The sequence below is a fragment of the Agelaius tricolor genome, unplaced genomic scaffold (assembly GCF_023055355.1).
Source record: "Agelaius tricolor isolate 1412-34295 unplaced genomic scaffold, bAgeTri1.0.p SCAF_60, whole genome shotgun sequence".
NCBI lineage: Eukaryota > Metazoa > Chordata > Aves > Passeriformes > Icteridae > Agelaius > Agelaius tricolor.
In genome coordinates, this window is record NW_027269320.1 from 1682501 (window position 1) to 1690000 (window position 7500).

The window sequence follows — 7500 nt, forward strand, 5'->3', positions numbered from 1 at the left end:
CGAGGCCCCTAGGGTAGACCTGTTGTCCCGGGACTCCGGGGTAGACCTGATGTCCTAGGCTTCGGGGTAGACCTGATGGCCGAGGCCCCTAGGGTAGACCTGTTGTCCCGGGCCTCCGGGGTAGACCTGTTGTCCCAGGCCCCTTGGGGTAGACCTGATGTCCTAGGCTTCGGGGTAGACCTGATGGCCGAGGCCCCTTGGGTAGACCTGTTGTCCCAGGCCCCTTGGGGTAGACCTGTTGTCCCGGGCCGCCGGGGTAGACCAGTTGTCCCGGGCCGCCGGGGTAGACCTGAGGTCCTAGGCTTCGGGGTAGACCTGTTGTCCCAGGCCTTCAGGGTAGACCTGTTGTCCTAGGCTTCGGGGTAGACCTGTTGTCCCGGGCCGCCGGGGTAGACCTGTTGTCCCGGGCCGCCGGGGTAGACCTGATGTCCTAGGCTTCGGGGTAGACCTGATGGCCGAGGCCCCTAGGGTAGACCTGTTGTCCCGGGCCTCCGGGGTAGACCTGTTGTCCCAGGCCCCTTGGGGTAGACCTGATGTCCTAGGCTTCGGGGTAGACCTGTTGTCCCAGGCCTTCAGGGTAGACCTGTTGTCCCGGGCCGCCGGGGTAGACCTGTTGTCCTAGGCTTCGGGGTAGACCTGTTGTCCCGGGCCGCCGGGGTAGACCTGTTGTCCCGGGCCGCCGGGGTAGACCTGATGTCCTAGGCTTCTTGGGGTAGACCTGTTGTCCCGGGCCCCTTGGGGTAGACCTGATGTCCGGGGCCACCGGGGTAGACCTGATGTCCCGGGCCGCCGGGGTAGACCAGTTGTCCCGGGCCTCCGGGGTAGACCTGTTGTCCCGGGCCTCCGGGGTAGACCTGTTGTCCCGGGCCTCCGGGGTAGACCTGTTGTCCCGGGCCGCCGGGGTAGACCTGTTGTCCTAGGCTTCGGGGTAGACCTGATGTCCTAGGCTTCGGGGTAGACCTGATGGCCGAGGCCCCTTGGGTAGACCTGATGTCCTCGGCTTCGGGGTAGACCTGATGTCCTAGGCTTCGGGGTAGACCTGTTGTCCCAGGCCTTCAGGGTAGACCTGTTGTCCCGGGCCGCCGGGGTAGACCTGATGTCCTAGGCTTCGGGGTAGACCTGATGGCCGAGGCCCCTTGGGGTAGACCTGTTGTCCCGGGCCTCCGGGGTAGACCTGTTGTCCTAGGCTTCGGGGTAGACCTGATGTCCTAGGCTTCGGGGTAGACCTGATGGCCGAGGCCCCTGGGGTAGACCTGTTGCCCCAGGCCCCTTGGGGTAGACCTGTTGTCCCGGGCCGCCGGGGTAGACCTGATGTCCTAGGCTTCGGGGTAGACCTGTTGTCCCGGGCCCCTTGGGGTAGACCTGATGTCCGGGGCCACCGGGGTAGACCTGATGTCCCGGGCCGCCGGGGTAGACCTGTTGTCCCGGGCCTCCGGGGTAGACCTGTTGTCCCGGGCCGCCGGGGTAGACCTGTTGTCCTAGGCTTCGGGGTAGACCTGATGTCCTAGGCTTCGGGGTAGACCTGATGGCCGAGGCCCCTTGGGTAGACCTGATGTCCTCGGCTTCGGGGTAGACCTGATGTCCTAGGCTTCGGGGTAGACCTGTTGTCCCAGGCCTTCAGGGTAGACCTGTTGTCCCGGGCCGCCGGGGTAGACCTGATGTCCTAGGCTTCGGGGTAGACCTGATGGCCGAGGCCCCTTGGGGTAGACCTGTTGTCCCGGGCCTCCGGGGTAGACCTGTTGTCCTAGGCTTCGGGGTAGACCTGATGTCCTAGGCTTCGGGGTAGACCTGATGGCCGAGGCCCCTGGGGTAGACCTGTTGCCCCAGGCCCCTTGGGGTAGACCTGTTGTCCCGGGCCGCCGGGGTAGACCTGATGTCCTAGGCTTCGGGGTAGACCTGTTGTCCCGGGCCCCTTGGGGTAGACCTGATGTCCGGGGCCACCGGGGTAGACCTGATGTCCCGGGCCGCCGGGGTAGACCTGTTGTCCCGGGCCTCCGGGGTAGACCTGTTGTCCCGGGCCGCCGGGGTAGACCTGTTGTCCTAGGCTTCGGGGTAGACCTGATGTCCTAGGCTTCGGGGTAGACCTGATGGCCGAGGCCCCTTGGGTAGACCTGATGTCCTAGGCTTCGGGGTAGACCTGATGTCCTAGGCTTCGGGGTAGACCTGTTGTCCCAGGCCTTCAGGGTAGACCTGTTGTCCCGGGCCGCCGGGGTAGACATGTTCTCCTAGGCTTCGGGGTAGACCTGTTGTCCCGGGCCGCCGGGGTAGACCTGATGTCCTAGGCTTCGGGGTAGACCTGATGGCCGAGGCCCCTAGGGTAGACCTGTTGTCCCGGGCCTCCGGGGTAGACCTGTTGTCCTAGGCTTCGGGGTAGACCTGATGGCCGAGGCCCCTTGGGTAGACCTGTTGCCCCAGGCCCCTTGGGGTAGACCTGTTGTCCCGGGCCGCCGGGGTAGACCTGTTGTCCTAGGCTTCGGGGTAGACCTGTTGTCCCAGGCCCCTTGGGGTAGACCTGATGTCCTAGGCTTCGGGGTAGACCTGATGGCCGAGGCCCCTTGGGTAGACCTGTTGTCCCGGGCCGGCCTTGGCCTACGGCAGCCTGGGCCTCCGGGGTAGACCTGACAGCCCAGGCCCGGGGTAGACCTGATGTCCTAGGCTTCGGGGTAGACCTGTTGTCCCAGGCCCGGGGTAGACCTGTTGTCCCGGGCCTCCGGGGTAGACCTGTTGTCCCGGGCCGCCGGGGTAGACCTGTTGTCCCAGGCCCCTTGGGTAGACCTGTTGTCCCGGGCCCCTTGGGGTAGACCTGTTGTCCTGGGCCGCCGGGGTAGACCTGATAGCCCAGGCCCCTTGGGGTAGACCTTTTGTCCCAGGCTCTTGGCTAGACCTGTTGTCCCGGGCCGGCCTTGGCCTACGGCAGCCTAGCAAGCGGCAAAAGGATGCAGACAGCGCCGGGGAGGCTGATGGGGGAGGGCGGGGCGCCCCCAACCGCCCATGGCCGGCTGCGCTTGCCACAGAGCGGGCAGGGCCAGGGGCCGGGGCAGGGCCAGGGAGAGAGGGCACGCCAGAGCGTGAATGCCTATGGGCGGGCCGGCGGGCGGCTGCGCGCGCGCGGGTGGCAGGGGGCCGGGTGGAGGTGGCTGGGGAGGGGTTGGCGAGGGGGCGGGGATGGTTGGCCGCGCCTTCCTTTCACGCGCAGCGGTGTGGTAGCCTGCAGGCGTGGCCGTGCGTTAGGGTTAGGGTTAGTTGGGGGGGGGGGGGGGGGGGGGGTTAGGGTTAGGGTTAGGGTTAGGGTTAGGGTTAGGGTTAGGGTTAGGGTTAGGGTTAGTGGGGGGGGGGGTTAGGGTTAGGGTTAGGGTTGGGGTTAGGGTTAGTGGGGGGCGGGGGGAGTTAGGGTTAGGGTTAGGGTTAGGGTTAGGGTTAGGGTTAGTGGGGGGCGGGGGGAGTTAGGGTTAGGGTTAGGGTTTGTTGGGGGGGGGGGGGGGGGGGGTGCGTGTCACTGTTTCTGTCTCTGTGCAGACGAGGGCCGGTGGCTTCGTGCCGGCCCCGGGCGCCTCGGCACCGAGTCCCCACGGCCCCCTAGAGTCACGTCGAGGGCCCAAGACCTCTGCGGACCGTGAAACAACCCGCCCGAAAGCTACACACAGCGCCTGTGTGCTGGCGGCGGTGCCGGCGGCCGCCGTAGCCTCTACCGGCGGGCGGGGCGGGGCCGGGCGGGGCGGGGCGGGGCGGGGAGGGGAGGGGAGGGGAGGGGCGCGGCGGGGCGAGCCGCATCGGGGCCAGGGCGGCCGGCCTGGGTAGGTTCCACCCCAGGAGGGCGTGGCGGGGCAGGGCGGGGGGTGGGTGGTGGGGGCGCTGTTTGGCCAGGTCAGCGTGTCAGCAGGCAGAGCACCGGCCTCGGCTTGCCCGTCGGCTCGGCTGGGGGCGCTTCCGATAGGAAAGAAAAAGAAATCCAATGGGTCAATTTTTGGGTTGGTTTGCTTTCCCGGATAAGTTTCTCGTTCCAAGCAAATAGAAGAGCCATTCTTTCAGGAAAGGAGAAAAGAAAAAGGGGCGGGGCGGGGCGGGGGGGGGGCCCGGGGGGGTGGGGGACAACCCAAGAAAACCCAAATCCAAACCACAAGCCCCCCAACCCCCCAAAAAAAACCAACCTCAAAAATCAGTATCAGAGAAAGCCAAAGCAACTGGAAAAAACCCCCAAAAAACCCCCAAAACAGCCCCCCCCCCCCCCCCCCCCCCCCCCGAAAAACAAAACAAAAGAAAATACCAAAGCAAACCCAAACCAAATCCCCCCAAAGAACAACAACAAAAAAATGGAAAACATGTCATGGTCTTGAAAGGGGGGGTGGGGTTGGGGTTCATTGTGTGGGACGGGGGGTCGATCGAGCCATCTGGCTCCGGGGTGTTATGAGGCTGTGAGCTTCGCCCGGCTCTGGGGTCGCTGGGCACGGCGAGGTGCCCGGGCGGCGGGCGACAACAGGGGGACAGGAGGTCAACCATGGATCCGAGCCGGACCCGGCTCATCAGGTCTACCCCGGCGGCGGCCGGGGACATCAGGTCTACCCCGGCTGCGGCCGGGGACATCAGGTCTACCCCGGCTCCGGCCGGGGACATCAGGTCTACCCCGGCTCCGGTCGGGGACATCAGGTCTACCCCGGCTGCGGCCGGGGACATCAGGTCTACCCCGGCTCCGGCCGGGGACAACAGGTCTACCCCGGCTGCGGCCGGGGACAACAGGTCTACCCCGGCTCCGGCCGGGGACATCAGGTCTACCCCGGCTGCGGCCGGGGACAACAGGTCTACCCCGGCTGCGGCCGGAGACATCAGGTCTACCCCGGCTCCGGTCGGGGACAACAGGTCTACCCCGGCTCCGGTCGGGGACAACAGGTCTACCCCGGCTCCGGTCGGGGACATCAGGTCTACCCCGGCTCCGGCCGGGGACATCAGGTCTACCCCGGCTGCGGCCGGGGACAACAGGTCTACCCCGGCTCCGGCCGGGGACATCAGGTCTACCCCGGCTCCGGCCGGGGACAACAGGTCTACCCCGGCTGCGGCCGGGGACATCAGGTCTACCCCGGCTCCGGCCGGGGACATCAGGTCTACCCCGGCTGCGGCCGGGGACATCAGGTCTACCCCGGCTCCGGCCGGAGACATCAGGTCTACCCCGGCTCCGGTCGGGGACAACAGGTCTACCCCGGCTCCGGCCGGGGACATCAGGTCTACCCCGGCTCCGGCCGGGGACATCAGGTCTACCCCGGCTCCGGCCGGGGACATCAGGTCTACCCCGGGTCCGGTCGGGGACATCAGGTCTACCTCGCTCCGGGGTCCGCCGGGGGCCGGCCTTGCCCCCTGGTGGCGGGCGCCGGCCGGGGACATCAGGTCTACCCCGGCTCCGGTCGGGGACATCAGGTCTACCCCGGCTGCGGCCGGGGACATCAGGTCTACCCCGGCTCCGGTCGGGGACAACAGGTCTACCCCGGCTCCGGTCGGGGACATCAGGTCTACCCCGGCTCCGGTCGGGGACATCAGGTCTACCCCGGCTGCGGCCGGGGACAACAGGTCTACCCCGGCTGCGGCCGGGGACATCAGGTCTACCCCGGCTCCGGCCGGGGACATCAGGTCTACCCCGGCTCCGGCCGGGGACAACAGGTCTACCCCGGCTGCGGCCGGGGACAACAGGTCTACCCCGGCTCCGGCCGGGGACATCAGGTCTACCCCGGCTCCGGCCGGGGACATCAGGTCTACCCCGCCTCCGGCCGGGGACATCAGGTCTACCCCGGCTCCGGCCGGGGACATCAGGTCTACCCCGGCTGCGGCCGGGGACATCAGGTCTACCCCGGCTGCGGCCGGGGACAACAGGTCTACCCCGGCTCCGGCCGGGGACATCAGGTCTACCCCGGCTCCGGCCGGGGACATCAGGTCTACCCCGGCTCCGGTCGGGGACATCAGGTCTACCTCGCTCCGGGGTCCGCCGGGGGCCGGCCTTGCCCCCTGGTGGCGGGCGCCGGCCGGGGACATCAGGTCTACCTCGCTCCGGCGGGACTTAGTGCAATTTCGGCGCCGGCCGGGTAGACCTGTTGTCTCGGCCGTCTGCGGAAGTTCACCAAGGGGTCGCTGTTGTCGGCCGCCTCCGGCTGCGTCATGGTAGGAGGCGGCCTGCGTTGGCGCCCCTCCCCGGTCGAGCTGCATTGGTCCTCTTGGAGGCCTGGCCGGCTTTGGACTCGTCTGTCCGTCTTATGGGAGCGAGGTGACGGGCCGCATCCCCGCAGGTTGACCCCGTACCTGCGTCCGAGGCGGAGCGGAGCGGCCGCGCGTGCGGTCGCCAGGGCCAAGCGAGTGCCGCCTAGCCGGGACGAAGCGCGCGTGCCTTTGTGTCCCGGCTCCCGTCCTTCCCAGGGAAAAGTGGGTCCAGTTGGCGAGGCGAGAGAGAAGGGGCCGCGCGAAAGAGCCGGATCCGCGGAGGCGAGAGAGAAGGGCCGCGCAAGAGCGGATCCGGAGAAGGCCGAGAGAGAGAGCAAGAAGGGCGAAAGACGATCCGAGAAAGCTGCTCGCCGGCCCCGAGGCGAGGCGGGGAGAGAGAGCCGAGAGAGCGAGCCCAGAGAGAGAGTTGCCGAGAGAGAGAGAGAGAGAGAGCAAGAGAAGCCGTGAGCGTGTCCCGCTCCGGCCCGGCTTCTGCCGGTCGATTGGCCACGGGGGGGGGCGGCCCCCCCCGGGCACCGGTGGCGGGCGAGGCGGCGGCGCCTCGTCCCTTTTCTGCCCGGCCTTAAGCCGGGGGCCCGCTCGGCGGGCGCGGTTTTGGGCCCGTCGGTCCGCCTCGGCGGTGGCGGCGGTGCTCGGCCCGCGTTGGAGAAGCCGTCCCCCTCCCTCGGCCTTAAGCCGGGGACCCGCCTTGTGGCGGGCAGAATTTTTGGGCCTAGTTCTTTTTCTTTTTTTGAACTTGCCGGGCCCGGCACCCGACGGAGAGCCCCCCGGACTGGTCCTGGGCGAGGCGGCGGCGCCTCGCCTACCTCGGTCGTGGCCGGAATCGACCGAGCCGCTTGTGCCGGGCGGGGCCGGCTTTGCCGCGCCGGGTGGGTTGCTTTCGGTTGAGGCGGGGCGGAGTGTGGGGGGCACCCGCCAGGCCTCCTCCGCGGGCCTTCTTTCTTTTTCTCTGGCGGCCCTAAGCCGCGGCACTGAGGAGCGTTGCGACGACAGCGCGAGGCGGGATGCCGGTGAGTCCGTGGTGGGGAGGCAGTTGAGGCCCGTCACTCGGCCCCCCCGCTGCGGGCCCCTGGCCCCGTGGCCCCCGTGGCTAGCACGGGGCGTTGCGAACGCGCCTCCGTGTGCCTTTTTCTTTTGTCGTGCCGTCCCCCGGCTTTTTTTTCCGGCAGGGCAAGCCGACCGCCGCGAGGCCGGGCGCGAAAGCCGCCGGTGGCCCGTGGCCGCGCCAGGTCGGTGGCACTTTTTCTCGCACGCTCGGCCGGGTTCTCCCCGGGCCGCTCCAGTCCCGCCGTTGCCGGCTGC